Source organism: Peromyscus maniculatus, chromosome 15, assembly GCF_049852395.1.
Source record: "Peromyscus maniculatus bairdii isolate BWxNUB_F1_BW_parent chromosome 15, HU_Pman_BW_mat_3.1, whole genome shotgun sequence".
Taxonomy (NCBI): Eukaryota; Metazoa; Chordata; class Mammalia; order Rodentia; family Cricetidae; genus Peromyscus; species Peromyscus maniculatus.
The window spans coordinates 44,103,380-44,123,049 of NC_134866.1; the positions used below are offsets into that span (position 1 = coordinate 44,103,380).

At 43.5% G+C, this 19,670-nt stretch overlaps 1 long non-coding RNA gene across 1 annotated transcript; it reads left to right on the forward strand.

Annotated features, from left to right (window-relative positions):
* The first annotated feature begins 1,443 nt into the window (after positions 1 to 1,443).
* Positions 1,444 to 17,712, forward strand: LOC143268677 (uncharacterized). Its single transcript, XR_013044754.1, has 3 exons — positions 1,444 to 1,653; positions 10,021 to 10,154; positions 17,509 to 17,712. It is a non-coding gene; the product is annotated as an uncharacterized LOC143268677 (long non-coding RNA).
* Positions 17,713 to 19,670: the final 1,958 nt, after the last annotated feature.

Here is a 19,670-nt window from a genome sequence, read left to right on the forward strand (position 1 = left end):
CAACTTTAATCCTTTCAATTGGGAGGCAGAGGCAGACTGGTCTCTGAGTTCAAGACCAGTCTTGTCTACAGAGTGAGTTCCAGGACAGCCAGGGCTACACAGAGAAACCCTGTCTTGAAAAAAAACAAAACAACAATGAAAAGAAAAGAAAAATGAAAAGAAAGAATCATTACCATATCTGCAGGCCAGAAACACAGCACAAACATCTATGTAGTCAAAGCTATTAACTTAGGACCAAAAGAGTGAAGGATGCTTATTGAAGAAAGAATAATTAATCAATAGGAAGATTCTCTTCTGAAAGTTTAGTAAAAGGAAGAAATGAAGGTAAGAATTTGGAGGTTTGCTCATCACCGTTCTGGAAGACATCAGATCACACTTTTATCTTAATCTTCACTGAGTGCCTCGGCTTCCTAGCATTGAGTTCCTGAGAAAGACTAGGTTCCAGGACAAAAATTTAGGGTCATTTCAGCAGATGAAGAAACTAGCAGTCAGGGATTATAAGTGACCTACTGAAGTTTTCAGTAAGGAAAGTTTGACTTTGATACCAGAACCCAAGAGCCAACCAGCTTAAGGCAACCTGTACCATATTGATAGCAAGGGGCCCAGGGGTTATACTAAAAAAATGATCCTAAAAACCCCAAGTTCTGGAGTGTGCAGGAAAACACTTTGTGAGCACTAAGCATTCCCAGTCAGTGAGAGACTTCCCCTAGCTTCCAAATGGACTGTGTTTCAATCCAGCGACTCAAGTAAGTTTGCCTCCTAGATTCCCCTTTCATTGGCAAGATCTTTTCTGCATACAAGAATTGGTTAATGCCAGGTCAGTCATTTGTCTATTAACACATCTGAATATTCATCAACGGAGACTGCTTTAGTGTTCCCAAACTGTGCTTCATGAATAATTCAAATGTTTGACAGCAACCTATGTTATTCAATTTATTTAAAGACTACAATCAATATAGCATGCTGCTTCAAAGCGTCACAACCGTGCCTTTGACTGTAGTGTGCTTTGAATTTTCTCTCCAGCTATTTTTCCATCACAGCGAACCACAAATATAAGGTAATTACTAATAATTCCATCTCCATTTTGCATATCACCACAATCAACATATTGATTGCTTTTTGATTATAATAAATGGTTGGTTAAATTGTGGGTTTGTGATTAAGAATGTTAAGCTCCAATAGTTATTTAATTCAGCTGCACCAATTTAGGTCCTACATGGTAATTTCATAAAAAGCTATTGAGAATCAGAGTAGTTATTTGAATAAAGTTATAAAGACAACCCAGTATCCCCCAGGAGAATCTGACATTTAAGTCAATTACTCCAAGTAGGGGTTTGGTTTTGCCTCTTGGAGCATACAAAAAACCCTCCAGCATCATGCTCATTTTGGTATGTAAATACAGTAGAACACTTAGTAAATCCTTCTGTTAATTTTTATTTTAGGATTTAAAGAAACAAGTCTCATAAAAAGATGGTATGAAGATACATTGACACAAAATCGGACTGTAGATAAAAGAAGGATCTAAACTATCTAGTTAAACACACAAGCAATGGCCAGCAAGATGGCTCCATGCATGAAGGCACTTGGTACCAAGCATGATGGCCTGAGTTCGGTCCCTGGAACTCACATAATGGAAAGAGAAAACTAACTCCTGTAAGTTGTCCTGACCTTCAAATAAATGTTATGGCATGATACCCTTGCATGTGTGTGTACATACCACACACACACACACACACACACACACACACACACACACCAAACGTTTTTAAAAGATACAGACAGGGAAAAAATGACAAAATAGTCATTTAGAAGACATTATCTAAATTTTAGTTTAACACAGAGAAACACATTTCAAAAGAATGAAAATGCAACATATTTTAGAATCCCTTAGGAGTAAATGACCATGTCTTTGTGTAAATCTAGATTTGTGACTAGCAAAGATTAGTCCAAAGTAAAATGATCATTGTTAGGAAATTCTCATTAGAATTGTCAAGGACACATTCAATTTTGTTTCCTATAGTTCTATCTGAATGGCCATCTCTCAACATCTTTCTCATTTTTCATTTAAGAAATGTATCTTCCCATGAGGCCTGTGCCTTTCCCCCTCCATCAACCAGAGGCATGCTGAAATTACATTGAAGCAGCTCTTGGATTTTCTTCTCAAGGTCTTAAATGTTTACTATTGAGATTGTCTAAAGTCCTAATGCATGATAAATGTATCATTGTAGGTGGAGTTTCTCTGTGTCCTGGCAGCCACTCCCAAATAACCATTCAGAGACTTATTATTAATTATAAATGATCAGCCAATAGCTTAGGCTTGTTACTAGTTAACTCTTGCATTTTAAATTAACCCATATTTTTTTATCTACCCTCTGCCAAATGGTGGTACCTTCTTTCAACATTGCACATTCATTTTGCTTCTCTCTCTGCATCAGCTCACGACTTCTGAGACTCTGCCCTTCCTCTTCCCAACATTCTCTCTACCTGGAAAATCCTGCCTAGCTATCTGCACATCAGTTCTTTATAAACCAATGAGAGTAATACATATTCATATTGTACAAAAAGATTATTCCACAGTATTTCCCCCTTTCATCTAATTAAAAAGGAAGGATTTAACTTTAACATAGTAAAATTATACAACAAAAACAGTTATCAAGTAAGAATTACAGTCCATTTGTATTTGGCAAAATTAGAGAAAACATTCTATTATCTATCTTATCTTTGTGATTCTATTATTTTATATCTAATTTGCCTTCTACCAAAACTAAGGAAAACTATAAGTTTAACTACTTAGTCTTTAACTCCGTTAAAGATCCTAGAAGGGTGAAATGTTACCGAATGACAGGGATGTCTGGCTGCCTGGAAAGTCACCCAAAGTTCTTCTGTAATATTGGGGCATCCATCTTTGGCCTACAGGCTCAGAATATCTGACAGACTTTTCTGTGAAGCGGGAATTTTTTTTTTTTTTTTTTTGGTTTTTCGAGGCAGGGTTTCTCTGTGTAGCTTTGTGCCTTTCCTGGAACTCACTTGGTAGCCCAGGCTGGCCTCGAACTCACAGAGATCCGCCTGCCTCTGCCTCCCGAGTGCTGGGATTAAAGGCGTGCGCCACCACCGCCCGGCTTTTTTTTTTTTTTTTTTTTTTTTTTTGGTTTTTTCGAGACAGGGTTTCTCTGTGTAGATTTGCGCCTTTCCTGGAACTCACTTGGTAGCCCAGGCTGGCCTCGAACTCACAAAGATCCGCCTGCCTCTGCCTCCCGAGTGCTGGGATTAAAGGCGTGCGCCACCACCGCCCGGCCGTGAAGCGGGAATTTTGAAAGACTGTCCTGTCTAGCCTTGGAAAAGTTTGTATGTGTGTGTGTGTGTGTGTGTGTGTGTGTGTGTCTGTGTCTGTGTCTGTGTCTGTGTCCGTGTCCTGCTTGTCCAATTTGTACAGCATACTGTCATCAGTTGAGGTAAAGGCAGTTTCCTGTCCAGTGGTTAGTTTTGCCACAAAGAAAGTAAACTTCATATGGTATTTGTTTGATGCCCATCATCTTCTCTGAAGTAGATTGGTGCTGCCAGGAGCAGACATGTTTCATTGTCATAAAAAACCTTATATTATTAAAATACCTTAAATGCCATATTCTGTAGATCTTTGAAGTGTCTAAATACCATCTATCTATTAAATGTCTGTTTATGACCTTGAAAACATACCTAACATGACTATAAGTTTGACTATTATAGATGATCTGTATTTCTTGATTATGCATTGCATTTTTAAATGAGTTACATAAACACAATGCCCCAAACAAGAGTAGAAACATGCATACAGTATAACAAAATTAACTCTTAATTTGTATCAACAAACCAAAATCCATACCAATGTAAAATATTTTGAGATTAATAGCTGGGTTTGTGGATTAAAATAGATTCAATAATCTACCTTTTTCCTATCATTCCTATATCCCTTTTTCCTTTAGAGAGAGATCTTTGAATTTAAGTCTTTTGTTTAGCCCTTTTTCTGACTATGACCAATAACAACTTGTAACAACCCCCCCTTAAATGATAACAAACATCCATAACCCAACTTTTGGTAATGTAGGAGTCATTCTTTAGACTATTTCCTGTTATCTGTGGGCACTGGTATGTTTGGGAGGACCTCGAGAAAATCAGGATAATTGTTAGGTTTTAACTGGAATATTGTATGAGCCTGGATCTCAGTCAGCAACCCTAAGTTGTTCTGGATGCTCAGTCACCTAGGCCATCCATTTTTATTGGTGTCTAGTCCCCTTGCTCTGAAAATACATCAACTTTTAAAGGTAACATACATATTAGCATTAATACAAGTATAGACTGTGCATTGTACACAAGTCGGCCAAAGACAATTTTTTGTTTTACGTTTCAGGAGGTAAAATACACATCACGTGTCTTGTAGTTCTCCTAGATTTATTTCTCTGTGTATGTAGTCAGGATTTTCAGGGGGTCCTCCCCAATCATACCTCATCCATATCAGCCTGGTATGAGTCCACAGCCTCTCATCTCCTATGGAAATAAAAGCATAACTTTTTCCCCAAAGTAACATATCTTTTGACTTCCATTTTGAAGTCAAGACATTTAAAAAATATATAGGTTGGTTTAATCCAGCAGTTTTCATAATCCAACCTGTCTTAGCATCAGCTGCTGTTCCTTCATTAGCAATCAAAAAATCTAAAGACAGCACAATAACATACAACTGTGTATTTTGCATCTTTATTGGCTTATTATATTTATTATTACTTTATTCCTTTTTAAGGACTTTATTTTATTATTTTTAAAATATTTTTTTTCATCTATGGCTGTCTCTACCCTTTCTTTGTTCATATATATATATATATATATATATATATATATATATATATTTTTTTTTTTTTTTTTTTTTTTTTTTGGTTTTTCGAGACAGGGTTTCTCTGTGTAGCTTTGTGCCTTTCCTGGAACTCACTTGGTAGCCCAGGCTGGCCTCGAACCCACAGACATCCGCCTGGCTCTGCCTCCCAAGTGCTGGGATTAAAGGCGTGCACCACCACCGCCCGGCACCTATCTATATTTTTAAACACACTGTAACCCATTTAGAGGTTCTTTTGGTTTTGTTTGTTTGTTTGTTTGTTTTTCCTTCTGGACCTGTCTCTTTTTTTTGTCCTGGAACTTGCTATGTAGTTTTTTTTCCTTTCTTTCTTTCTTTCTTCCTTCCTTTTTTTTTTTTTTTTTTTTTTTTTTTTGTTGTTGTTGTTGTTGTTTTGTTTTATCTGGACCTGTCTTTACTGAGCATTTGTATTGTTTTTGGATTGAATGAGATGAATTTTTTTTTTTTTGTTTTGTTTTGTTTTTCGAGACAGGGTTTCTCTGTATAGCTTTGTGCCTTTCCTGGAACTCACTTGGTAGCCCAGGCTGGCCTCGAACTCACAGAGATCTGCCTGGCTCTGCCTCCCAAGTGCTGGGATTAAAGGCATGCACCACCACACCCGGTTCCAGCACTTGACAGTTGGCTCTTCCCCGGTGATTCCCTGAGCGCTTAGGCTCATGGTGGAGGTACTGGTGGGAGCCATGTTTACCACCTCAGCTCTGTGACGTTGTTGGATCCACGCTGCCACTGAGTAGCACACTGCCTGCTGTTCATAAACCCCATTTAAATGTTCGGTAGCAGGGCCTCTTAAAAGAGCTGCACCTGTGTTAGCCACAAGCACCAAGCCAAGGCAGCTCCTCTTAAAGGAGCCATGCCTCTGTTCGCTACTAGCACACAGAGCTTACCTGAGAAAAGGTGGTCACCAAGACGCCATGTTTGATCCCATCTTTGTGTGTTTGGAACCTTTTTTTTTTTTTTAAGCTTTCTCAGGTTTTGTTTTGTTTTTATTTTTATTTTATTTTTTTTTGAGCTGAGGATCGAACCCAGGGCCTTGTGCTTTCTAGGCAAGTGCTCTACCACTGAGCTAAATCCCCAACCCATGCTTTCTCAGGTTTTATGTGGATCTATGTTGCCTGACAGTGGTAGATGGAGTTTCTCTGTGTCCCAGCAGCTGCTCCAAAATTACCATCCAGGGATTTATTATTAATTATAAATGCTTGGCCAATAGCTTGGGTTTGTTTCTAGCTAACCCTTACATTTTAAAATAATCCATATTTCTTATCTACCCTATGCCACATGGTGGTACCTTCTTTCAACATGGCACGTTCATATCATTTCTTGTTTTTCCTTCAAAGCTGCTATTAAAATGGATGGCCTCATGATTCATGTTGTATTAAAATAGAGAGATTATGGTACATTCACTGCTCATGGGCTCATCCAGCTTGGAGTTCCCTTGGAGGGGTGCCTGACTTCTTACAGAAACCCAGGTCACTCCTCTGCATGAAGCTACTCTCTAAATTACTATTGCTGTGAAGAGACACCATGACCAAGGCAACTTATAAAAGAAAGAGTTTATTCACGACTTGCTTAGAGCTTCAGAGGGTTGGTCCATGACCATTATGGCAGGGAGCTGGGCAGCAGGCAGGCATGGTGCTGGAGCAGTAGCTAAGAGTTCACTTGTTGAGACAATAGCCATGAGGGAGGGAGGGAGAGAGAGAGAGAGAGAGAGAGAGAGAGAGAGAGAGAGAGAGAGAGAGAGAGAGAGAGAGAGAGGTAACTGGGAATGTGGGATAACTGGAAATAATGGAAACCTTAAAGTCCACCCCCAGTGGCACACCTCCTCCAGTGAGGCCTTTCTAATCCTTCCCAAACAGTTCTAATAAACATACAACACCCTGGGGGCCATTCTCAAACCACCACAGCTATGGTGGAGACCTAGTCTTCCAAAACGCCGGCTGTTACTCATCATGGCTTACCCCATGCCAGCATTTAACCACATTCATGATGAAACTTCCTCATCAACTCTTTTTTTCTCAGACTCCTTTCCTCACACTATTTTGTCCTTCCTTTCTCTTGCTTCAACCCACTTTTCTTCTTCTTCTCCTCCTCCTCCTCCTCCTCCTCCTCCTCCTCCTCCTCCTCCTCCTCCTCCTTCTTCTTCTTCTTCTTCTTCTATGTTTTGTTTTATTTTGAGACAGGGTTTCTCTGTGTATCCCTGGCTGTCCTGGAACTCACTCTGTAGACCTAGCTGGCCTCAGTTTCACAGAGATCCACCCGCCTCTGCCTTCCAGGTGCTGGGGTTAAAGGTGTGTGCCACCACGGCCCAGCACTGCTTTTCTTCTTTCAAATTCTGCCCATTATGCCCTGGGTAATTCCTCTGGATTTTTAATTCCATAAAATGTCAATAGGTCCTATTGCCTGAGTTAAAAACCCAGGCTAGAAAGAATCCACTTGCCCTCTGCGTCCCGCTGAATACTCTGACTTCTCTCTTCTCCTATTTGGGTACCCCCAGGACAGGAGATTAGCTGGACAGCATCTTCCTGCAGCGACACTGAATTCAGCCACTATTCTTCCACCCCAAATACCATCTTCCTTTCCTTGAAGGTCCCATGATTTGGCTTCACTTTCCTTCTTTTTCATCTATCTGTCTTACTGACTTGCTCACGTGTCTCGTCACTTCCTGTAGACCCTGGTTCCTCATGCACCATCTCCCTCTCCCCCAAGTCTGCCTCCACCGATGATCCTTCCACTGTCCATATACAAAAATACATCCAGCATTCCCGAGTCTTGTTTATTTACTCTTCAGCCCCATTTTCTAACACATTTGCCTACCCCAGTTGCTATATGTGAGACCCCCCCACCATCACCCAATATGATCCCACTCTAACTCTCCCAACATCCACTAACCTCATCATACTCTCCTATCCTCACATCTATCTTACCCTCAAGTCTCATTCTTTGGTCCTTATTTTCCTGTATCTTCACTCTCTACATTTCCTTTTCAGCCTGATGTAGATGGTACAGACTATGGCTCCACCACTGCCTCTTTCCCCCAATCCTCCTTCTGTGATCCTTCCCTCATATCTGCCCACCCCAAAAAAGGAAAAAAAGTACCAACCTGGATAACCCATCCATCTGCTTCCTGTATCAGTCAAGATCTGAAGTACAGCAGATGTGCAAGAGGTTTACTGCATGTGTGATCAATAAAGGGGAGAGAATGAGTGTAGGCTGTGACTATTCAGATCAAGATGTTATTGAAATGCTTGTGGAAGAAGAGGAAGGAAGGGCAATTGGGTACTAAGAGCCTCAGACTGCCAGGCAGTCCTAAGACAGTCTCAGCCAGGCTCATGGGGATCTAAAGTTGCTTAGAAGAACTGCTATATTGTCCACGAAGTAGGGTCTTGGCCTGAGCATGGTGCTGATCCCAAGTGGGACCTATGTCTGTCAATCAACAGCTCCTCATAGAAGGTTCATCCGAGGGAGGTCTGAGAGATGCACTGCCGTGATGCCCACACATACTTAGACATTTCAGTCTTGGCAAGGCCAAAGGATCTCACTGGTGCCCTTTAAAAACATAATATTTAGGGGCTGGAAAGATGGCTTCGAGGTTAAGAGCACTGACGGCTCTTCCAGAGGACCCGGGTTCAATTCCCAGAACCCACATGGCAGCTCACGACTGTCTGTAACTTCAGTTCTAGGGGATCTGACACCCGCAGACAGAGAGACATGTAGGCAAAACACCAATACATATAAAATTTAAAAATTTTAAAAACTAATATTTAAATTGTCCCCTGACATTTTTGGGTCATTTGGTTGAGAATGAATTCAGTCATTTTCATTTGCTAAGACACCAGCAATTCTGATTCCAAAAAAGATATGGGACCACTTATCTTTACGGCAATAATTCAGTTTTCTTTCAGTTCAGATCTCTATCTTGAGGTCCAGATCCATATGAAACTACCTTCTGATTCATCCTATTTGCATATATTGACACAATTAAACCCACCATAATTTCCCCAAGCCTAATCCTCCAGGTGCATTTTATACTTCACCAATATCTTTCCACTTTGGGTGGGAGAAATTGGAAACCATAGTACCAGCTGACTCCTGGGGCCAGTTGCCCATCACAGTCTGTTGATTCTGCCTTCTTGATATTTTCTGTATAGCTCTCCCCTTTCCCAAGGATGCTGTATTTCCAGTTAACCTTCTTACCTCCTTCAGTTCATTTTTTTACACCACAATCACACGATGTCTCCTTGATGCAGGTCTGATAACATCACCCTTTGGTTCCCCTTTACACTCAAAATAAAACAATAAATCCCTTCTTATGGTACACAAGGCTCTACACATCTGGACTTCTGTTCACCTATACTATTTTTGTCTCTCACCATCCTCTTCCTCTACCTGAGCTGCTTGCAGTCTGGAAGAACTTTCGGGTCTTCATACCATTTGTCCCACTTCCTTATGATCTCTAGTTTCTGGAGGCTGCATTGGAGTGCCCTTCCTTTGCAAGTCCTCCTGGAGGCCAATGTCTCTTCTCATCTTCATCAAGACTGGGCTAGGTGCCCTTTTCCTCCTATAGCATCCTGTCATTACATGGTCCACAATGAATAATGTGAACCTTGAAACTGTGGGCAAAACACTTCACTGTATCATCCCCAGCACAAAGTACAGTGCCTGATACAACGTATGTACTCAATAAACACTTGTGTAGACTTGAGTGGACATATGAGTACTGTCCTAGTATAGAGTTCTGTCCTCTACACCAGACATGGAGTCTAAGTGATGCACAATGAAAACTATGAGGAGTGGACAGAATGCAGGCCATTCTCTGGATTAAGCCCGAATATGTGCAGAGCATCTTTGACCTTCCATTTCCTCGTCTATTAACTGGGAATACCCACTCTGAGGTTACAATGCTTAAGGCACTATTTGTAGTATATTGTCTGGCATAGGGAAGGTATACTCTCATATTTTAGTTTCTTGGCTTGCTCCACTTTTACGACATCTCAGTTTAACTCTTCATGTTCTGGAATACAATACGTCTTCTTCATTCTCCCCCCCCCCCCCCCCGCCCAGAGCTGTTTCATTCCTGTGCATGAGCCTACTTTCCCACAACTCGTCTACACAGCCACCTTCCTCTTTTCTTGGGTTTCTTTCAGGAGCCCGATTCCTGTGCCACGCTGCTGAAGCAGACAGCATTAATGATTTCTGCAGAAGCTGTGGCGTCAGGGGCTGCCTCGGATCCATAAGTGACTGCACATCCTTGTGAGCAGAGCATGGGCTTAACTCCCAGGTGGGAAATGATAAATATAATTGCTGAAGTGGATGCCATTAATGGTTTTTGCAGAAATTGTGCCGTCAGACCCTTCATCACATGGACACTTGAACTCCCAATAGCAGCTGGGGTGATAAATTCTGGTGTGACAAAAAGTTCTTAGACAGATCTTCCTTATTGAAACCCAGTCTTGTGTGAGCACTGGATGGGAACAAAGCAAAAGCTAGACAAGAAATTCTTCCCTAGCTTAAAAAAGAAGATGGGGGGGAGAGGAAGAGAAAGGAGGAGGAGGAGGAGGAGGAGAGAAGAAGAAGAAGAAGAAAAGAAGAAGAAGAAGGAAGAAGAAAAGAAGAAGAAGAAGAAGAAGAAGAAGAAGAAGAAGAAGAAGAAGAAGAAGAAGAAGAAGAAGAAGAAGAAGAAGAAGAAGAAGAAACATCTGACGGTCTATAGATCAACAAATATAGATTAGCTAACTAATGAAATCTGGTAATATTTACTAAGTGTCTTCTATGTTCTGGGCACTGAGAATGAGCTAAGGAAAAGTGGGGTTTGGCATGAGGAATATTTAGCACAGGGCTTGACATCATGGGTTCTAGATCGTGTATATCTAGAACGCAAGTCTAGGCCTCAATTGGTTGACTCCTAATTTTGTTCTGTAAGCGGCAAGGAGTGAAGGCAGTATTTTTCTGATCCAGGTTGTAAGAAATAGATGAATTAGCCCTTACTAAGGCCAGTTAGACCCCACTTGTCACAGACTACACTTTTATATGTTAGTCAATATTAGTGTCAGACCACAGAGAATGAACGGGTACTCTATTCAGGCTTGGGGACCAGGACCAGTCTCCTGGAGGAAATGATCTCTAAACAGAGGCTGGGTAAGAGAGGCATAGAATACATGGAGGAAAGACTCTTAGAGAGAGGAACAGCATGGACAAGGCCACCATGCAATGGCAATGACTCAAGGTGGAAGGCTGCAGGGAGTTTGTGTGTGTGTGTGTGTGTGTGTGTGTGTGTGTGTGTGTGTGTGTGTGTGTGTGTGTGTTAGGAGTAGAAGAACCATAGGAGGTTAGAGACATTGTCATGTGTGCCATGGCTTCCATTTTGCTCCTCTGGTTCTCTTCTCTGCCTTTCTCTCTGTCCTGTGGTTGACTGCTCTTGACTACTTAGCATCTCCCTTGCTTCCTGATGGCCAGGTGTATGTAGCCATTGGGGATCCTTGGAAGGCCAGGAGAGGGAGAGGGTGGTAGAAGTTGTGAGGAGGAGAACTAGTTCTCCTCCTGTGGGTTTCCCTGAGCCCTGGCTCCTTACCCAGCAGGCTTCCCAGCAAGGTGAGGAAAGAATCCCAGGCCAGGGACAGCTCAAACCTCATGCATCTTCTTCTGATGCCCAAGTATCTCTAAGACCTTCTTGATATTTTTCTCCACATCCATGGTCAGACTTGGGGAGCAAAGAGAAGCAAGGCCACTCTCTTTCTCTCTGTATACCCTTTCTTTGCCTTAAAAACCACCTAGTGTCAAAAGGCTCAGAATCCAAATGTTCACTTTTCCACTGTTTTCCTGGTTTGTTGTTTGTTGGGGCCAATACCTTCATCGCCTCGCCCTTTAATGGAAGTGTGTCCACTTCCGGCCATGATGTCAATCTCATGAGTGGCTCTAGAGTAGCCATGTCCGCAGGACAACTTGGCTTCAGGGACTACTTAGGCTAAAGACTTCCTTTTACTCTGCTTACAGTCTTTTACTTTATGCCATGAAGCTAAGCCTTAATGGATGTATAACGTGCTATGCAATCCCTCACACACAACAAAGCTTGGCGTAAGTGCCAGTTACTATCTTTTAAGTAATAGTAGATGATGCATTACCGTGACTACTATCAACCTTTTCTCTCCCTCCCTCCTCCTCCCTCCCTCCCTCTCTCTCTCTCTCTCTCTCTCTCTCTCTCTCTCTTTCTTTCTTTCTTTCTTTCTTTCTTTCTTTCTTTCTTTCTTTCTTTTCTTTCTTCCTTCCTTCCTTCCTTCCTTCCTTCCTTTCTTTCTTCTTTTCTTTCTTTCGACAGTCTCACTATGTAGCCAAGGCTGACCAGGATCTCACTATAGAGATCAGGCTGACCTCAACTTTGCATAGATCCACCTGTCTTGGGCTCCCAGATACTAGGGTTACAGGCATAAGTCACCACCTGGGGCTTGGTTAGTATTGAGCCTTATGTAATGATTCTGAACCCATAGAACTATTTACAAAGCACTTTTTTCTTTTGGTGTTTTATGGTGTCACCCCCCCCCCCCAATCTGGGACTCCTCCTTGTGAACCTAGGGTATAAAGAGTTGTCTCAATCCTGAAATCATCTTGCAGGTTTGTATGTCAACTATCGTGGTTCCCAGCACCTCTTTGTTTGGAAGGAGTCTGGTGGAAGATCCATCTCAACTCCCTCCCCATCTCTTTCCCTAAACCCACCCCTTCAAAGCCTGCCAAACACAGCTCCTCTCCCAGAGAGGCTCAAGACCGGTCCCACAGGGTGTATAAGCAGCATCCCAGAAAACAGACATGTATGTGGTTCTTCTGGTCTCTCAGCCCAGTCTCCTCTCTGAGGGGGCCAAGGAATCACCCGGGAACATTTTACCCATTAAACCTGGGATTTTTCAATTTGGTCTGATTCAGTTTGCTGCATTGGCGGAGAGGCCTTCAAAAGGCCTTAAACTTATCATCTGGAGGTTCCATCCAGGGGGCGCTGATTTTTCCCCACTGGCCCAGGGCTGTGTGGTGGGAAAACACCCCTCTCCCTCACACCTGCTCTCCGACAGACTAAGATCTGCTCTCGGCTGGGTAAGTTGCCCTTTCAAAGTCCTTATCTAGGAGGCCCCGAGCCTCTTCGTTTTTCAGGGTGTCTTGCTGGGGATGCAGCCACACCAGGCCCCTGACCTGTTCCAGAGCACAGAGCTGCCTTTGCTCCGCGGGACCCCTTCTCCAGAAGATGTTCTGTTGAAGGAACCCCGCCCCCCCATTTTTGACCCAAGACTTACCACAGTGGACGCATTGTGCTAGGCTTTGGGTCCGGCAGGGACTTGAGAAATGGCACTTGCCATTCAAAGCCTGATCCCCAAACAACCCTGCAGGGTCTTTTACAAAATATTCAAATTGGGGCTGCAGAACTGCTCTACATCCACAGTTTTTGGGTTCTGTGTTCCTACCCTCCCTACAGGGGCCAAGGTCTCACAGCACCTGTCCATTGGCTGCTGGAGACACTGACCCCTCCCCGACTTCCCCCAAACTCTACCTGCCCAACCCCTCCTCAGGGGCCACAAATCTAAGACCAAATTCCTCCTCCTTACCCTCCTTCCTGTCCTCCCCTCCCACCACTGCTCTGCCTATCTGCCAATACCTCAGCCTACACACTGGCCTAATGCCCCCAAATCTTCCCTGGTTTCTGCTTACACTCGGTCTCACCAGACTCCTGACTTCCCACCCATTTCATTTCTCAGTCAACACCAGATATCAGGGAAAAAAAAAATATATATATATATATATATATATATATATATATATATATATATATATATATATATATATGGCTGAGAAGGATCCCCAAACTCCCCTACAGGAATTGGTGAAAATAGCTTTTAAAGTTTTTAATGTTCGAGAATGACAGCCGAGTCAACCCGACAGACAAGGCTACAACACAATACGCTCCAAGCCCAAGCCTTAGCAGCTGCTCTGAGGCCGCCAGGGCTCCCACAAGGGGTACGAGGGAAGTCAGCCATGAGGCTCCATCCTGCCGGAGCTCAGTTCAAGTCAACCCCGCCAAAAACCTGCTTCAAATGCGGCAAGCAGGGCCACTGGTCACGGCATTGCCCTGACCCCCAGCCGCCGAGGAGGCCACGCCCTGTCTGCCAACAGCCTGGGCACTGGAAATCGGAATGCCAACAGCCTGGGCACTGGAAATCCAAATGCCCCATGCAGGCTCATCCTCTATGCCATGCCATGGAGGTCCAGCCTCATCAGCTCTGGCAACTGAGAACTCCTAAGCCTGGTGGAGAACTGACATGGCCTAGACCAGCTGACTCCCATTGCCCTCTCCGAGCCTAGGGTGACGCTGCAGGTAACCGGTAAATCCACTGACTTTCTTTTGGACACGGGAGCTACCTATTCTGTTTAGACATCTCAATCGGGTCCTACAGTTCCCTCACCAATTTCTGTCACGGGGGTGGATGGGATCCCTTCCTTCCCACTTAAGACCCTGACACTTCCCTGCATTCCTGCAGGGCGATTCTTCCCTCCTTGTCCTGGTCATACCTGCTTGCCCTGCACCTCTGCTTGGTCACAACGTTCTCAGCCTTTTTGGGGGCTACACTCACCTTGGCCCCCACACTCTCCTGAATGTTTCACAGGTCCATTCATGGGGACTCTCCAAATCTGAAAGCCTCTGCACCAGCTTTGAGGACACCAACCAGGGGAGGATTGGCAGATGGACTTCACTCACATGCCCACACCTAAAGAACTCTGTTACCTCCTAACTATGGTTGACACCTTTATTCTCAGGAAAGGCTGAGAAGGCCAATGGACTCACCAAACAACAGCTCACCAAGCTCTCCATTGAACTCAGGTTATCTTGGCCCTTCCCTCTTCCCATTGCCCTTACCTGCCTCCCGGTCACCCCACGCTCTCCTACAGGTTTGAGCCCTTTTGAGCTCCTTTACAGAAGGCCCATCCTCCTCAATCACCACCTCCCAGCCCAAACTCCCCCACTGGCCGGGCACCTCCCCTACCTCTCTCTTCTGAGGTCCCTTCTCTGTTCATACTGTGATTCTCACCACCCCCTCGGCTGCCAAGCTCCTGGGATACCCATGCTGGTACCATCTCTTGGGCCTGTCTCCTCTCTGAGGAGCCAGGAATCACCCAGGAATGTTTTACCCATTAAACCTGGGCTTTTCCAATTCAGTCTGATTTAGTTCGCTGCGTTGGCGGAGAGGCCTTCAGGAGGCCTAAAACTTATCACTCTCCACTCTGCCCCTGCAAAGAGAAGATATAGACATCTACAACAGCTATTCCTGAGACCAGCCCTAAGAGGGTCTCCCCCGTGTAAGTCAGTCACTCAGGATGGCTAGCAGCACTTTCTATAGATCTAAGTGATTCTGACACTCCCAGGCTTGGTCTCAGAGGTCGTATTTATCTCCCTACTCACTCAGTAGGAAGTGCTCAGGTGGAGATCACAGAAACACAGAAGTTTTTAATCCTACAAAGTCAAAGACTGGCTTTTGTTTGCAAACTCCATGTCACAGAACTCGCTTGGTTGTCTACCCAGGTGAATGAACTCTGAGTTGAAGACAGTTTGGGGGTAACAGTACAGAAAGACGGGGTGGTTTCTACAGTTCCTTTAGAGCCCTCTAATTCTTTACCTGTATGGGGCTTCTTTGTCTTGTCTGGCCTTCAGAAGCACTGCTATGAGACAGCCCCAGACTCTAGGCATTCTACCTTGTTTCTTATCACTGTATCTAGACATTATGGAGCCTTCTAGACACTGGAAATCCTGTCTTTGCCCATGACCTATTTCTCCTAATTCTGTTAGTGTTACCTGACTGGAAGCAGTGGTTATTAGAGTTGGTTCTTCCAACACGTGACCTGAGGATCAACGATATCGCAGTCACTTCCATGTGCTCTTGCAGAACATTCGTTTCATTGTGCAAAGAGATGTTGCATTTGTTTAATCAAGTAAAGATTGCATTTGTTCATGTTGTGGGGTATTTGTTAAACTATGTAAAGATGTGCTGCATTTGTTTACTTATGTCCCATTGAATTGCCTGGGGATCCCTGGGACTGATCCAGTCTCAACCTCCCATCTCCACCTTCTGACTTCCTGTTTATTTTTAGGTTTCTTCTACCACAAATTTTTCTTAATTACCTCTCAGCTTTCTCTAAACTCTTTAGCAGGTTGTCTCTCCTTTGATACATCAAATTTTGAGCCATGTGTGTATGTGTGTGTGTGTGTGAACTGTAGTGATGTATGGTAGTCTATTGTGTGTAGAACAGTCTATGATTGACAGGAGACAGTCAGTGGGTACAAATGAAATGCCATCTTGGGTGTTTTCCTTGGAAAACTGTGAAGTTCACTAATCTTTCTGAATATCCCATTAAAATTAGACCCGGCCCCAAATTCTGGTGTCCTTGCTAGCATAGCTTTTAGACTTATAGATCATAATTCTTCAAAAGGACTGGATAAGCCAAGCATGGTAACATATGCCTGTAATCCCAGCCCTCAAGAATGTGAGGCAGGAGGATTGCTGCTTGCTGCAAGTTGGAAGCCAGCTTGATCTACATAGTGAGTAGAGGCCAGTCAGGACCACATCGCAAGACTCTGTGTCAATGGTGATAACATAATAACATAAAATAACCACACTTACCCCTCAATTACCAATGTTACTTATCACTATTGCTCATTAATTACACCATGTTTCTTAGTGTACATTCTTGTTCACAAAGGTTAACTAAGCATGTCTAAAAACTTAGAGCAAACACTACTTATATACAATTATTTGTGTGACTGGAAGATAAATACTTCCTTGTAAATACAAAGCAGTGAATTTTATATAGAAAATTCCAAAAACCATACTCCGTATTTATTTGTATGAGAGTAGTCATGAAGAAAAAGCCACCCATTTGGCATTCTATAGGAAAAAGCTTGGAGGCCTGAGGAATGGCTTAGGAGTAAAAGGCCAGCAAGATGGCCTGGGGGGGGTAAAAAATCACTTGCATCACCAGACCACATGGGTGGAATGAATAGACAAGACTCCCACAAGTCGTCCTCAGACCTCTCCATGCATGTGCTGTACCATGTGCATGTGCTATGCATGCGCGCGCGCACACACACACACACACACACACACACACACACACACACACACGCGTGCGCGCGCGCAGAAGGGCCAGACATAGTGTTGCATACCTTAATCCTGGCACGAGGGAGGCAGAAGCAGATAGACCACTGTGAGTTTGAGGCCAGCCTGCTCTACATACTGAGTTGCAGGTCAGCCAGGGATATGTAGTAAGACTTAGTCAAAAAAAAAAAAAAAAAAAAGGAAGAGGAGGAGGAGGGAGAGGAGGGGACAGGAAGGGCTACGTTCTAGTTATTGTTGCCAGTGGTGGTGGTGCACTCCTTTAATCCCAGCACCTGGGAGGCAGAGGCAGGAGGATCTCTGAGTTTGAGGCCAGCCTGGTCTATAGAGCGAGTTCCAGGATAGCCAGGGCTACACAGAGAAACCCTGTCTCGAAAAAAAAAAAAAAAAAAAAAGAAAAGAAAAAAGAAAAGCAGAGAGAGAGAGAGAGAGAGAGAGAGAGAGCTACTGATGTAAAACTGCAATTCCGTTTGCTTTCATCTTTCTCTGCAGCTTGGATCTACTTTTTTATTCAAACGTCACCAAATCAAACTAAACCAAAATGAAAGCAGAAAACTAGAACAAAAGCCACAAAGACTTAGTTTCCCTGCTCTGTCCACGACATTCTGAGCAGAGCTGCCTAAGCACACAGGTGAGACAATTGTCCGCGGGACCACACTTGTGTAAATGAGGGGCAGCTGGTGAATCTGACGGCCCAGACCAGAGCGTCAGCCAGAGCGAGGAACATATTATGCAAAAAGCACGGGGTGGTTCATGACCCTTCATTTACTCAATAAATATTTACTATGTGTCTGTCACTATATGACGTGGGGTGATAAGCCAGATGCAGCCTACCTCCTCGTGGAATTTATTGTAAAATGGAGGGGATAAATAATTAACAGATGATTGGAGACATGGCTGTTTGGCTTTGGTGACAGTAATTACCACAAAGGAAGTGTGTACAGTGCGGTCTGAGATTGCCTAAGAGGCCCCGGCTGCCAACTCATTTTCTTTGTCTCCCAAGCTTTTGACATTTACATAAAGGATTAATCTGGAATTTGTTAAGCTCATCTCTTACCTACGGCATTGGCTTTGTCTATGGAGTCCACCCTCTCCTCTAGAGTTCTGGTCAATCACCGGACATGTGCGGCTACCATGCATCCAGAGTTCATAATCATCAACACCACCTTGCTACACTGCATCTTGTCTTGGGCATAGCTGATTAGGAGAGTTATGGCTCTGGATAATGCAGAGAATATCTCTTGATTCCCTTCAAAAGTGGATCTGCATTGTCTATACAATGCAATGGGGGGGGGGGAACCTCCATTAAAAGACGGTATGTATGGTCCATTCCCTTCTAGAAACTTCTCTATTCCTGTCAATGGCAATGAACAAAATAAGTTGGCCATTTACAAAAGAAAGAAGTTTATTTGTTACCAGGTTCTGGAAGTTCAAGGGCACAAGGCTGGCATCAGCTCAGCTCTGGTGAGCTCTCAGTGGTGAAGGGCATCAGAATGTATGTAGTACAGTCAAGAAGGAGTGGTCGTTTGGCATGTCCTTCTGTAACAAACCTCCCAAAAGAATTAACCAGAGGCTGGCGGTGGTGGTGCACCCCTTTAATCCCAGCACTTAGGAGGCAGAGGCAGGTGGATCTCTGTGAGTTCGAGGCCAGCCTGGGCTACAGAGTGAGTTCCAGGAAAGGCGCAAAGCTACACAGAGAAACCTTGTCTCAAAAAACCAATAAATAAATAAATAAATAAATAAATAAATAAATAAATAAATAAATAAAAGAATTAACCAGAGAAGGCTAGTGAGATGGCTCCTAGGTTAAGAGCATTGGCTGCTCTTGCAGAGGACCTGGGTTCAGTTCTTAGCACCCACATGGCTGCTCATAACTGTCTGTAACTCCAGTTCCAGGGGGATCTGACACCCTTTTCTGGTCTCTGCAGGCGTGGTCCACATGTGGTGTACAGATACAGCTGCAGGCAAAACATCAACACACATAAAAAGATAAATAACTAAACATTTAAAAAAAGAATTAACCAGGGCCCTGTGAGAACCACATCGGCTCTTTCTGAGGAAAATATCTCCATTTGCTCCCCCAGGAGATCCTGCCTCTTAGAGGTTCCACATTACTGAGGTGGTGTGGAATCTTCACATGCCCAACACAGGGGCCCTTGGGAGACACTCTCAAACTGTATCCACACTGCAGCAATACCTGGAATGAAATGCTAATTGTCAGTCTCTGGGTCTGAAAGTATCAGCTCTACTCAGAGACACACGGCCTAGTCGGTATCTACAGGCTCGACTAGCTGAGATAATGCATATATAATATATTATATATAATCTGGTCCCGATTTTCACCTCTTCTTTCATCTCAATTTATGAGCAATGATATCTCCCAAGAAACCAGCATCTATGACTGTGGACATCAACTTACAGAGAAACAGAACTGAAAATAAGCCGAGATCCAGGTATTCGGACTTTTCAACGTTTGTTCAGAACTTCTGCAGACATTGGCTGGGTTCCATGCTCGAGAGGACTCAAGATGAAAAATAATATAATAACAATTTCTGGACAGTACACTGGATTGAGCTGATATAAAAGGATCAAACGGTGATATGACTGAGAGGGTAAATCCAATATAAATTTAATCCATGGTAAGCTAACGTCAA